The sequence below is a fragment of the Nipponia nippon genome, unplaced genomic scaffold (assembly GCF_047370975.1).
Source record: "Nipponia nippon isolate SJK-2023a ecotype South Korea unplaced genomic scaffold, ASM4737097v1 scaffold_2, whole genome shotgun sequence".
Lineage (NCBI taxonomy): Eukaryota > Metazoa > Chordata > Aves > Pelecaniformes > Threskiornithidae > Nipponia > Nipponia nippon.
In genome coordinates, this window is record NW_028262336.1 from 84,885,630 (window position 1) to 84,899,206 (window position 13,577).

At 39.5% G+C, this 13,577-nt stretch overlaps 1 protein-coding gene across 2 annotated transcripts in view; it reads left to right on the top strand.

The window, feature by feature from the left end:
• The window catches only part of EDNRB (endothelin receptor type B), a 35,736-nt gene extending 24,220 nt beyond the window's left edge, over positions 1-11,516 (top strand). For both annotated transcript variants that reach the window (XR_015704705.1, XM_087757396.1), the window contains one exon: positions 3,338-11,516. The gene's annotated coding sequence lies outside the window, so the exon portion shown is untranslated. The remainder of the gene's footprint in view (positions 1-3,337) is intronic.
• Positions 11,517-13,577: the final 2,061 nt, after the last annotated feature.

Sequence of the window (13,577 nt, forward strand, 5' to 3'; positions counted from 1 at the left end):
TGTCAAGTACAGTTAATGAAGATAAGCAGATGCATTCCTTAATAGTAATTAAACAAGAGGAGGGAACACGTCGTCCACTTCAATTGAGAATTTTCTCTTCAAGGCTCCCTACCTCACAAGGCATGTCAGTTCCTTCACCTCATTTATACCAATATGCTTTTAAAATTATTCCTTAAAATATACACCACATTAAAAACAACATGAGACTTCTATGTAATACAGGATTATAGATTTGCAGCTGCAACTGCAATGTAAGTACTTAAGGCTGTGACTTATTTTGCTGTAACAGGCACACAATAGACACTGACAAACTACTACACAATATTTGAAAGATATTAAAATCAAAGTTATCTCACACTGGAATTCTACAAAATATTTATCGTACATGTGACTTTCCTTTCAATATGTCCCAGAATGAGATTTTTCTCATTTTACAATGGTAAAAGCATTAAATAACCTTTACGCATTGATCTGTTATCACCCCCCCGATCTTTCCTGCAGTGTATGCTAGCCTTTACAAAGTTTCACGCTGTTGACTGCAGACCACCTTACTGGTCTCTGATTCATCAAGACAATTTCGAATTCTAATACTATCTTCCAGCATGCTTCCATATTCCATTTCATATGCAATTCATTCAGTGTACACTATCTATAATCAATCCAAGTCAACTATAAAAGTACTGAAGAAAACCATGTCCACAGATGCAAGGTCCTACTTGGAATGACCTACCAACTTGACAGAGAGAGCTCCTATTAAGGGTGGTTTTAAAACCATGTGAGTTTAGAATAACTTTACAATGATTACTTTTTAGATAAATCTTCTTCAGGGTGTTCATGAGGACATCATGTGAGACAAGGTCAAAAGTCTCAGAAAAATCGAAATCTAACCCCTAAGCTAGTCAATCCTTATTTCTGTCTCATGTAAATCAAACACGTTGTTGCCTCAAACACCATTGCATATACAGGGTTGCTTGCACAGAGCCTTCTTTGTGTTCCTGTTCATGCTGTTTCCAAGTGATACTGTGGTGCCTTCTTCTGAAACTACCTTCCCACTCTGAGTTTGGACAACATGGATTGTGAGACACAATAGGAGAGGAATGGAAACTTAATCTTAGGGCTGCAGTGGCTAAGCCAGCAGGACACCTCTTTCAAAGAGCCGTCCTCTGGGATCTTCCTTTCTCTGAAGCAGAAGACAAGCAGAACTGCTGTCCTTGTCACGTCTACTGCTTTGAGCACAGTTGACTGGAGATTCCAGGCCTGAGGAAACAGCTTCTTTTTTGTGTGCAAGGGACCGGAGTGCTGAACTGAATAGCATTCAAAGGAGCTATGTTCAGGGAGGGGAAGGGTCACATAACAAGGTTTTAGTATAAAAACCTTGGAAATCTATTCTCAGGGCTGCCACATGGGCAGCTCGCTCAGTTGCTGAAACTATAACAGAAAGACTATTGAATAAAAAAGAGAGAGAGAACCATTTCTGATGCAGCTAGTTGCTATGTAGATTACATCCTGCAGCTCATGGTCCTCAGGCTTTAAAAGGCACAGCAGCCCTTGAGGTCATGGCACATGGCCCTTAATATAGCACAAGAACCACTTTGGGGTGCCCCAGGGTTTCTCAGTGGCGTTCAACTGCCACATATCTGTTAGATACGCACTGGGCGCTACGTGATGGTGTGGACTCCATAGGTTCACACACTAATATCCCCGTCAGATGTTGGAGGACACTTCAAATGGAGATGGATTTAGTTTCTTCCAAAACTAATCTACTTTGAAACCGCTGAAATTGATTGAGAACCAAACTAAATCCCAGCAAGTGAAGAAAATCAAGGGGTTTATTTCAAAGCCCACCATACTGCTCTGAATCAAACTGCTGTAGACAGAGACAGAAGCACTTTAGGAAGACTGATTCATGAGGCACCTAAAATTTAGATACAGATTACCCCCTTAGCCCATCTTGATTTAATCTGCACGTGCTTTCACTGGTTTTATACCCATCCTCAGCCTTCTCTCTAATTTTTGTGTAATTCCTTTTTATTTTTCAGATTATTAAAGTGTTTCCATACTTGCATTTAGTGAGAGAGCAGTAATTTTCATTCTGAGTTTTCATTGCATATTTATGTATTAGGGTTGTTTATTTGGGGAAAGCTTTTTAGAAAGATGTTGTAAAGTACCAAGTGACTATAATATCTAGGAAACCCTTGTTTAAGGCAGAATATCTAATATATACCCCTAGCCCACACAGGTATCACAGAATCAGAGAATGTGTCTGGAACATTCCAGGGATGAGATCCAGTAATGCAAATAATTACTTACACATTGCAAATATTTATTTGGAGTAAATAAAGAGTGAGAGCGGTTCTGGTGCAATGACTCACCTACTGACTGAGATGATAAACAACTACAAACAACTGTGAAAAAGTTTCCATTAGATTTTTTGTTATTTCACAGTTTTTCACAGAAGAGTTATCCATTTTCTTGTCATCTATTTCCTCTTTTCAGTATAAATGACATCACAATAAGTTCTCTGTTCAATGTTTCTCATTAAATGATACAAGTAGGAACATCACACACACCAGAGCCAAAAAACAGCCAAGAAACCCAGAAATAGTGTGTCATAGTGTGGCTAGTATGTTAAGGGAACCAGACACCCTGTAATGTCTCAGCTATCACTGGTGTCCAGATACGTAAAACAGTTTAAAATTCCACAATGCAACTTACAGTAATGACTTTACCTTCGTTAAAGGGAGAAGCACTTTATTGCAACCACTTTTTTAGTACATGAAAACATACTTGCTTAGGGTCTATGTTGAACTGTACATACATCAGACAGCTGCACAACCCTGGTTTGTATAGAGCCAGCTCCACAAAGGGAAGCAGCATAGTCACGTTACCACAGATGATTGACTGGCCCTTGTGCATGACATGGTTAATTAGCCTGAGCTCATCACCAAAACAACACTGCTGTACTGCTTATTAGATCTACGGTAGCATCATTCTTATGTCGTGCCATACAGATACAGATACCAGCGCTCTCAGAGCACAGTGAAGAATGGACATATCCATACAGTCAGAGATAAAGGGCAGAAGGGCTCAAATATCCTTATCTAGTCTGATCCCATCAGTGACAGAGTCCACAGAAGTTTCACAGGGTTATTTCTGCTTCGGGATAAGTAGTCCCCTTGAAAATTAAAACTTGTCTTAAGAGAAATGTCCAATCTAGATTTAAAAACTGCCGGTGATGCCACACTTCTTCGGTGAGTGAATTTAGCCACTAATTTCATGGATTGTTAAGAAAAAGAAAGTGCTTAATTTTTTTTTTTTTTTTTTTTTTACTTTTTAGTTTCACCTTTTTGACAGAGGAGCTTGTCAGACGTCTGACTGCTGGACTGAACAGCCCTTGACTGCTGGACTGAACAGCCCTTTGCTATTTGTCCTGCTTTTGTGTACCGTGACCAGTTATCCTTGAGTCATCACGTCGATAAACTAAGTGGATTGAACTCCTGGAGACTTTCCAGGTCTTTAATATTCCCATGGCTTTTCTTTGACCCCTCTCCAATTTATTCACATCCATCATGAATTCTGAGCACTAGAACTGGACACGCTATTCCAGTAGCAATTGCTTCTCTGCCAAATGCAGCAATGACTTAACCTTCCACTCCTGTCCAGTGGATACACCTAAAGATAACACAGACCTTTTTTTGTCCATGTGGTCTTGATAAAGGGTTATAACATGCCCTCTTCAGAATTATTACTTCACAGGAAAGTCCTCTCTCCTGTTTCTATGGCTTACATTTTTGTTACTAGATGTTAGATCCTCTATTTGGCTGTACAGAAATGTCATTTGTTTGTCTGTTCTTGCTTACCCAGTGTACCTGGGCACTCTTTATCACTGATCCATCTCTTAGTTTTTCACTCCTGTTATCTTTGTGTCATCACCAAATTTTGTCAGACAAAATGTTATCTCCCTTTCCCCAGTCATTGGTAAAAATGCTCAATTACACAGAGCCAAAAATAGTCCCTCTGGCATCTCATGGAAAACATAGCTAATCAAACAAGACACAGATACACTCCTATTTACAATTACATATGGAGATAAACAGTTTTTCATCAATGTGTGCTATGTTGACCTGCTTTCCTGTAGTGTGTTAATGACGATGTCAGGCAGTGCCAAGTCAAACCTCTACCAGAAGTTTCTCAGTTCTCCAACCGAAGTTGGATCTTCATTCAAAATATTCAGTAACTTTGCAAAGATCTTTTTCTCTTTATTTCATTGGTTGAAATTAATGGTATTAAACTTTCTTAATATTTATTAATCAGTGTGTGCAAATTCATCCATTATTTGGCCTAATATTGTGGTCTGGCTGCCAGGCCTGTATTATCTGGGTCTGTTTTTTTATCCATTTTCTGTTTTAAAATAATGGCACAGTGTTAGTTTCTCTCCAGTCCTCCGGAAATTCCAAGGCTTCTTGAAAATCAACACCAGAGGCTCTTTATGCTAATCTCAACACTAATCTTGACAAGGGTTTGGCTGCAAGATTATTGGAACTGCTGACTTAAAATCATGCAACGTCTTGCACCTGCTAGCTATCCTTAGCACCACTGGAGGATATTAAATCCTCACCACCCAACAGGAAGACATCATTCATTTTTCTCCCCAGTCCATAAAATGTAACTGAAACACTTATGGAATGTTTCTGCCTTTTCTGTGTCAGCCATTGCAATTCTGTTAGGGTCATCTAGCCATTATTATTGTTAGTATTGGTTTTCTTTGGATCTACTTAGAAAATACTTTAACCCAGACAGTTATAGGCTTCCTCTTCCATTCCTTAATCTTTCATTAATTTTCTTTATTTGCTGGCTTCTATGCTGTTCACTGATATCACTCATAAATTTGTCTTCTTTTTTATTATTTGTTCTGCCCTGATTTCTCTTACATCCAGACTGCTTCTTTTTTTTTAGATACAACCCTCTGTCTTCTTTGGAGAACTGTAGCTGTTTCAACATCTAGTAAAATATTTCTAAGCAGGTCCTAGTTATCATTCATATATCTTTTCATATAATTTCTTCTAACTGTATATGCATATCATATTGAATGATAAGGTAGAGTAATGTGCATAGAACTGAGAGATGCAGACTAAATGGCAAAGGCTGTCACTCTCAGATGAATCAGGCATCCTGCCACTTCAACCATCTGGCAATGGACCAGCACAGCTTTAATGGGAGCAAAGAAAATCAAAAGGATCTACTTACCATTTCTTTGTACAGAAAGCAGTGAAAACATCCCCATCACCACACTATAGTACTACCATCATGTAAGCAGACAAAGACATACAGGAATGTTGTGCTAAGACTGAGGCATTAAACTCACAAATCCATGGCATTCAACAGTTACATCTTCGTAACACCGTACACAAGACCAGTGTCAGACATGAAAACAATTTTTATTTCTATTAAAAGGTAGTTGTGGTCCTTGGTAGTCTTTTAAATAAAATGTACTACTTGTGTGTACTTAAAACATACTACTTTCACCTATGTAAGAAAAAAATGGCAACTTTATTATTTAGATTTATTGCCTGCTTTGAGGAAATGAGAAGAAGCAACAAAAAAAGAAAGAAAAATCTCTCATATAGTATTGGTTTTGGTTTTATTCTGGTTGTGGTAAGAAGGGGCTTTTAGTGTGCATATCTGAAGTCTACAACTCACCTTGCTGTCTGATCCCAGGAAAGGGTTCAATATCATTCCATTCTTTTTCTTGGCTCCACATATCTAGGCTGCCAGCACGTATGTTTCCTGTAGCACCTCTGCAAACGCAATTCCAAGGGTTACAAATCCCAGTTGTCCTTTTGATGTATGACACTGGTGTTCTTCCAGTTAGCCTTTCATGCCAACTTGTTTTCTCAGCACTGGCTTCATGGCAGACCGGCATGGTGACAGAGGCCAGATGTACCAGGTGGAATTCATCTCCACTAACTGTAGATGTCTGCAGTGCAGATACCTACATTTTGGATAGTCATACTAGGTTTGCTTTTTAGTCAGTGGACAAAAAGAGCCACCCTCAGACTGAGGTCCATTTTACGTATTTTGGGGGTCTGTATTAGAACACCAGAGAGAGACTACTATTCTCCAACAATAAAGTTTATACTTTAGCAGTGAAGGGAGTTTAAGGGGAATAGCTCAGATGTAGATGTTCGTATTTCGTTCAAGGAATATCACTCATGCAGTCTTACAGCTGCTCTATAGGTAGATGAATGATTTGCTTACTATCAACAGAGCTGTGAGCCTTAGCTCACATTCCCCCAGTCTGCCAACATCTTGCCTAACCCTGCACCTGAGCTTTCATGTGGAGGTTGAATTTTACATTGAAGAGGAACAAAAAATACAATAGCCTTATTTATAGGGCCAAAATATGTTGGGTTTTTTTTACATGGGTGTAAGTTTAAAATCATTCAGAAATGACAAAACTACAATCAGACTCTGCACTATGATTTTAAAATGTAATATTTTCTGAAACGTACCTGCATTTTCCTTCTCACATCTCTGTCTATACTGAGGTATGCCTTGAATTTGCAGCTTCAGCAGTTAAAGTCCTAAAACTACAGCTTTTGTTAAACCTGGAATGTTTTATTTTGGAAAAAAAAGGATGTGCATATACAGAAACCTGAGATCCTTAGAACAGAATACCTATAACTGTTACTAACTAATAGGATGATTTAGCAATTAGCTGATAAGAAAAATGGAGAACAAACTGAAACATAACCATTTACTCATCTCCAAATAATAAATTTAGCAAACTAAAGTCCCTCATCTTTTCTGATACATGAAATATGTCAAGAAAATAATTTCATGTATTTAAAAAAACATTAATAGGTTTTAGAAAAATTATATGATAAATATTTCTTTTGCCTTTTTAATGCCTCTTGTCTACATGCCAGTACCTCCAGAGATCCCTTCTTTTTCAGGACTCACAGACACCCACTGCTCTCCCTTTGTCCACACAGCCAGTCATTTTATCATAGAAGGCAATCAGACTTGGTCAGTCATGATTTACCCTTGGTAAAGGGTAACCTGCACTCTCTACCACCTTTCAAAGATGATGCTGAGGAGCATCACAATTATATAAATCAGCTCCCTTGGCAATCTTCGATACATTCTGTTCAGTCCCATGGTCTTCTATATGCCCAATTTGCTTAATTGGTCTCTTAATTCCAGCACCCTCTACCATGGGTAACACTTCTCTCCCCCAGACTCTGCCACAGAGATTCGGGAAGCCTGAAAGCAGACCTTGAGAGTAAGAAAGAAGGCAAAACAGGCACTGAGTCAATTTGTCTTTTCTACATCCTTCATCATCAAGTCATCCACCCCACTGAACAGCAGATCTGTATTTTCCTTGGTCTTCCTTTTGTTCCAAATGTAATTATAGAAGTTCTTCTTGTTGCCTTTCCCACCACTTATCAGTTTAAACTCCAGCCAGGCTTTGACTTTCCTAACTTCAACCCTTCAAGCTCAAGCAATGCTTTCAATACTTCTCCTTAGTCCATCCCTGCTTCCACTTTCTGTGTATTTCCATTTTGTGTTTGAGCTCAGCCAGGAGTTCCTTGTTCAGCCAAGCTGGCCGCCTGCCACACCTGCAGTTTCCTGCACATCCGAATGGTCCTCCTGTGCTTTGAGGAGTTGTCCCTGGAGATCACTGCCCTGCCCTGCGCCTTTGAGTGAGGGCTTGCTACGGAAGGCACTGCCGAAGATTTTAGCATTTCTACAATTCTGCTAGAAGAACAGTTTATAGTTGTGTTTCCTAATCCACTTCAGACAAAGCAAACCAGGTAAACTGCTTAAACTAAAGAAATCCGTCCAAGTAATTTTTCCTGAAATGAGTTAGGGATTACTCACAAATCCCTTTACTGGCTGGATATAGGGCAGTAAATGGCATAAAGGTGGTAACAAACAGCTGGAGGGAAACAAACCACTGAAACTCAGTGAATGTATGTCTTCAGCCCAAGCTCAAATTGGCAATACTTAGAGCACAATTAGGGAAGGTTTATCTGGCACCAACCAAAGTGAACATTTTTCAAGTTATATCCCAGAACCACCACCCCCAACACACAAATTTATATACATATATATATGTGCAATAGTTGAACAAATAATTTTAAATCCGTTTTGATATTTTAAATACCTTATGTACCTCTAGATACCTGGGGTATTCTGACACCTTCTCTCAATGTCTCTTTTTGAATGTTTCATTTTCTATTAAATACTTCAATATTAATTCACCTGGGAGAACAAAAGGTTATGAGAATAATTCCAAACATGTATCTTAGGCCAGATGAGTGGCAGGAATTGAGATGGTCTCAGACAAGGGTAATATATTAAAGTTACAGCTTCATGATCTGGATTATGGGATAAGCCCTCAACTTTCAGAAAAAAAGTCGAATTGCTTTTCCCTTTCTTTTTGTGTAGATAAAACCCAGAAAACATCTACAAACTAAAAATTACTCTTATAGTTACTAACTGGTCTTGAACCAGTTGTATCCCTTCCTCATGGATATCCATACTGCTGGAGCTAAGTGCACAACTTCTCCAGCAGTGATTGTGGCAACCTCTGGTTGTCCTCACCCTGCCAGCAGGCTTGGAACATTTGAAGAACAGTAGAGCTGGAAGAAACTCTCCACAGTTATAGGTGGGCCTTGTCATTGTGCAAAATCATAGTTCCTGGCCTTCCTTTAATGTGCTATTGCCCTATCACTAAAAATGTGTCACTAAGTGGTGTGTCCTATTGACCATCACTGCCAGTTTTGTGGTTGAGATACATTTGGGAAACGGCTTCTCCCATGCCCTTACCAGACATGACATAGAGTCATTATCAAACCCTTGTTGGTGCGCCTTCTCCACGAATGGTCTGGGTCTCAGTTTATTAGAACTGTGAGGGCTGTCATGACAGGCAAAGGTTGAGGGAGACTTATTCACTGATCCCCCTGGGTTTGGTACTGTGATACACCAGGGGCCACCTCGGTGCATGGGCCCTGTGAGATACCTCTGCCAAAATCTCATGAGATGGCCAGGGTCCTGATCTATCTGTTACCAGCTAAACAACCAACCAGACTTTGTATTTGCAAATATAAGTTAAATTTCCAGTTAATTTCAGTCACATTTCTGTCAAATAACCAAACTGATAGGGGAAAATATTATTCAGTTCCAGCCTTGCATTTATTGTAACATCTTTTATAAAATTCATCCACAAATAAATTATAAACATCAGTGCTTTGGAAAATAGTTAAATGCAGCAATTTTCCTCTTTATTTCAAATGCATACACTTTTTTTCAGTTATTCCCTGGCTAAAAATTCTAATGTTCTCTCCACTGTTTGTTTTTCCATAATGATTTTATCATTGTTAAGTCTCCTCCCCTTTACTGGAAATAACATTTCATTTTTCCCTCTCTTCAAACATCCTAGTCTGCAGATGAGCAGGATACAGAAAAAGGCACACCTACTTACTGAATCTAAACATGCCCGAGTTATCATGACATCTTCAAAGTGCTCCTCTTCCTTCCACTCTGCCCCCCACCCTTGTTGCCACATACATATTACAATTGCTTTTGATGTCAATGTGTCTGGATTCCTGGTTCTAGTGTCAACCATCATCTAGGATACTTAAAAGAAAAATTGAAAGAGGAAGAACAAGTCAGACTAGGCCTATGTTTTGTTGTAGGAAACCTTGAGAACATGAATCATTTTAGACATGGGAATAATTGGATTAAAATCATGGTTTTTTAAACCATTCGTCTTAATAAGCCATGAAAATACCTTACAAGACCAAGGACTAAGAGCCAAATCTAGATCCATGTTTTTGTACACATAGCATAACTTAGTACTTTGAACTACGCTACAAATCAGGAACAAAATAGATGATACATTAATGGGTACTCTAATCAGGTATCAGCCATGCTAAAGCCCAAGTGGTGGGTTTCAGTTGCCTGAACGCAGGTGACTAGAATAATTTGAGATGTCCTACACTCTGCCTGCTCTCTCCAGTGTCTCTTTTTATGTGCCACAGTTGATGTGCTCAGTGTGATGGGTGGTGAGAAACCTCCCTGAGGTCTCTGGGTCATCTCACACAGATCTGCCCCCGCCGCTTATTGACCAACCTAACAAGTCTATATTTGTAGTGCCATTTTGGATACAGTCCTACATCTGCACCAGTGAACTTCCTGTGATAGTCTGCTTCTAAGCACGCACAAGATGACTGCTACCATTTTGGCACAGCTGAGCAGCTCAGCACGTCTCATGTTTATACATAAGTGGGATTTTAAGTTATGCCTATTTTAGCAAAAAGCCCAGTCTGGCAGGTAGACTCTGTGCACACATAACACACTTCTAAGGCATAAACTCCATGAAGAATACAGCAGTCGACCATTTTCCTTCTAATATTCAAATCCGAGGCATTTGCTATGCAAAAAAAGGGTATTTACTATTCAAAAAAGGTTATTCACTGACTTATTCCTTTCCAGCCCTTCATACAGTAACTCAACAGATACAATACCTTCTAAAAAGGGGGGAGAACTGTTTTCAAATGTCAGTTTGCCTTTTCTCACCTCTAAAAAGTGTACCAGACATCAGACTGCAGGCTGCTGGTATCAAGAAGCAATGATTATCCATCCCTGCTGTTCATCTGTGCCACTATAAAAAAAATTAAGAATGCAGCCAAGATTGATTAGTCTGGAGAACAAGCAGAAATCTGATTACTCTTGTCCAGCAATTAGGGTACTCACTCACAAATGTGGGAAGCTGGATTCTCATTCCTACTCCAAAGTCTGCATTTGACATGAAGCAGTCACCAGCTAGCACGAGCATTGAGTGCATTCGTGATTTCCTTTTCTTGCTAAATTATGCAAACCCCTGAATATAAAGAAAAAAGCCCAATGAAATCTATCTTTCTTCACCAGAAAGAGAATGCCTCATCAACACATTACAAAAGTCATCATGAAAAAGCTGGGTTTGTTTCCTGTGACTAAATGGTATCTATTCAAGTCTTTATTTAGAACTAGGAGGGTAAGGTCATTGCAAGTCAGCCATCAGGAGTATTTAACTCAGAAATCAAATTATTTCAGATTGCTATTTGTATTTCTTGTTATGTATGAATAAGAGCAGAAATTCAATAAGCTGCAACTTGTGAGGCAGGCTAGAAATTAGTTCTGAATTCAGATTTTTAGTGTGGCGTGGACAGAAAAGACACGAGTGTTAACATTGACATGGATACTCACAAATCTTAGATTGCTGATGGACAAAGTCTTTTACTTTTCTTCAAACAAACTGTAAATAAGACCGACTCTACCTGAATTTCATGTGAAAGATTGCCTTGCAACTCTGGGATTTCTGTCTTTGTACTCATGTCTATTTGTTCTCCTTAGAAGATTTTCTAAAATTTGTCTGGGGGTTTTAATATTTTGGGCCTCTAGAAAAATATTTAAATTCAATTTAATTTCCAGTACCATATATTCTCTTTTTCCAACTCTAAACCAAAATAAACAATAAAGCATGTCTTAAATTTCAAACCTAGAATTGCACATATATGCTCTTTTTCTTTAAGTAAACTTCTTTAACATTTTTTAAACTTTAACAAGAACTGTGGAGAGCATTATGCTGTGTTGGTACACTGGTTCTTTGGGCTCTTTTAAATAGAATAATTAACTTAATTTGACAGTATGACACAATGGGTATTTTCAGTCCCAAATCCCAAATGTAGTCAATACATACATTGTATGCATATTGCTCCAGAACACCATGCAAAACCTCTGGGAAAACCTAGCCCCTGCAACCAAGGGAAGCTACACTCTTACCATCACATTGGTGAGGCAGCAATGTCCTATCTATACTGGCATCTGGTCTCTCAATTGTGTCGCAGAGCAGTCCACAGGCAGCAGCCAGCATTCCTACTCCAAGGCAGAGAACCGTTACCTCCCAGGCTATACATTACACACAGCTTTCCCCTGGTCCAGGCAGCCAACAGAGAAGTATGCTGGATTTTTACTGTTCCTCAGAATTTCTGAAAATACACATATTGTCACTGGCCATGTTGCTTCCACATGGCTTCATTTTCTACCTGGAAACTTTATTATAGGAGATTTAAGAGAATTTTGAATATTCACCCAAGATTCAGTATGGAAATCCTGAATGATATCCTGATCTCCTGTCTACATAACCTGGACTTGATTGCATCATGACTAGAGATCAACTGCACGGGAAATTCACTGAGAACGTGTCCCATATGCAGCACGTTTCGTGCTTACTTTCACATTAACAGAATAGCACAAAAAGAAGAGGAAGTGTTCATTGTCTCCTCCAAGCATAGGACTAAAACCCATACAATACTTAGTAGGTGTAAATTATTAGTAGATCCCCATTACAGTTTTGGCCCATGTAGATCAGGATTCCTCCAGACGCTTACTAGATGTTAGCATGGGTCAGGGACCACTCCACGTAGACACAGTGCAGCCACACTTGTTGAAGGCTAAGGGAATTCAGCTCTGTGGATGTAGGCCTCTCCATGCTAGCGAATGCTTACAGGCACATTTGGTTTATGTGCCTAAATGTAGCATATGGTTACATCTATACTACTAAGTAGAGAGAAGGAGAAAGTGGGGTCAAGCCACTAGTCTTCACAACTAGGAAATAGCCTGTGGTCCAATTTAACTAACGAAGGTGTAACCTTAATTGATCAGGGACATCTCTATCCTATAGGTATGATGGAGGTACAGATAATACCTGATAGCACACTGCAAATCAATCCCACAAAAGTCAGTGAGATACTCTTCACATGCAGCATAACACAGCAAGATAATGTGAAGTATCTTAGCCTGAGAGAACAGAGACAAAATGAACAAACCCCTACTTCGCAACAGACCATAACAAAGCCAGAGAATATTGTGCCTTCTGTTCTCCGTGTTGAAGCTGGACCACTGTGCAGAAAGGACCACAAGATTCATGCAGCCAGAAACAGTACAGGAAAGAAATCACCTTGTCCAGTAGATCAGGGACACAACGGCTCCCCAGGGGAGTTTGTGTTGTGGTTCATGCATCAAGCACTGGTGTAATCCCATAGCTTATTATTATTATTAATTTATTTTATTAATTTATTAATATTATTAATTTATTATTAAAAGTGGTTAGCAGTCCCAGCAGAACACAGCTGAAGCCAGGATGCCCTCCTTCCACAAATTTATCTTCTCACAAGGATTCAGAATCAGGGACCTGGTTGACACCCCATTACCCCACAGACCTTGTCTTTCGTCACAGAACCACAGAATGATTGAGGTTGGAAGGGACTCGAGGTCATCTGATCCACCGCCCCTGCTCAAGCAAGGCCACCTACAGCTGATTGCCCAGGACCATGTCCAGATGACTTTTAAATCAATGGGGGAGACTCCACAACTGCTATGGGCACCTGTTCCAGTGCTCAGTCACCCTCACAGTAAAAAAGTGTTTCCTGATGTTTCAGTCTGTGCCATTGCCTCTTACCTTCACCCCTGTACAGTGATTCAGCTTTAACAGCAAATGAAGATCGTCCCTGCATCTTTACTTTGGC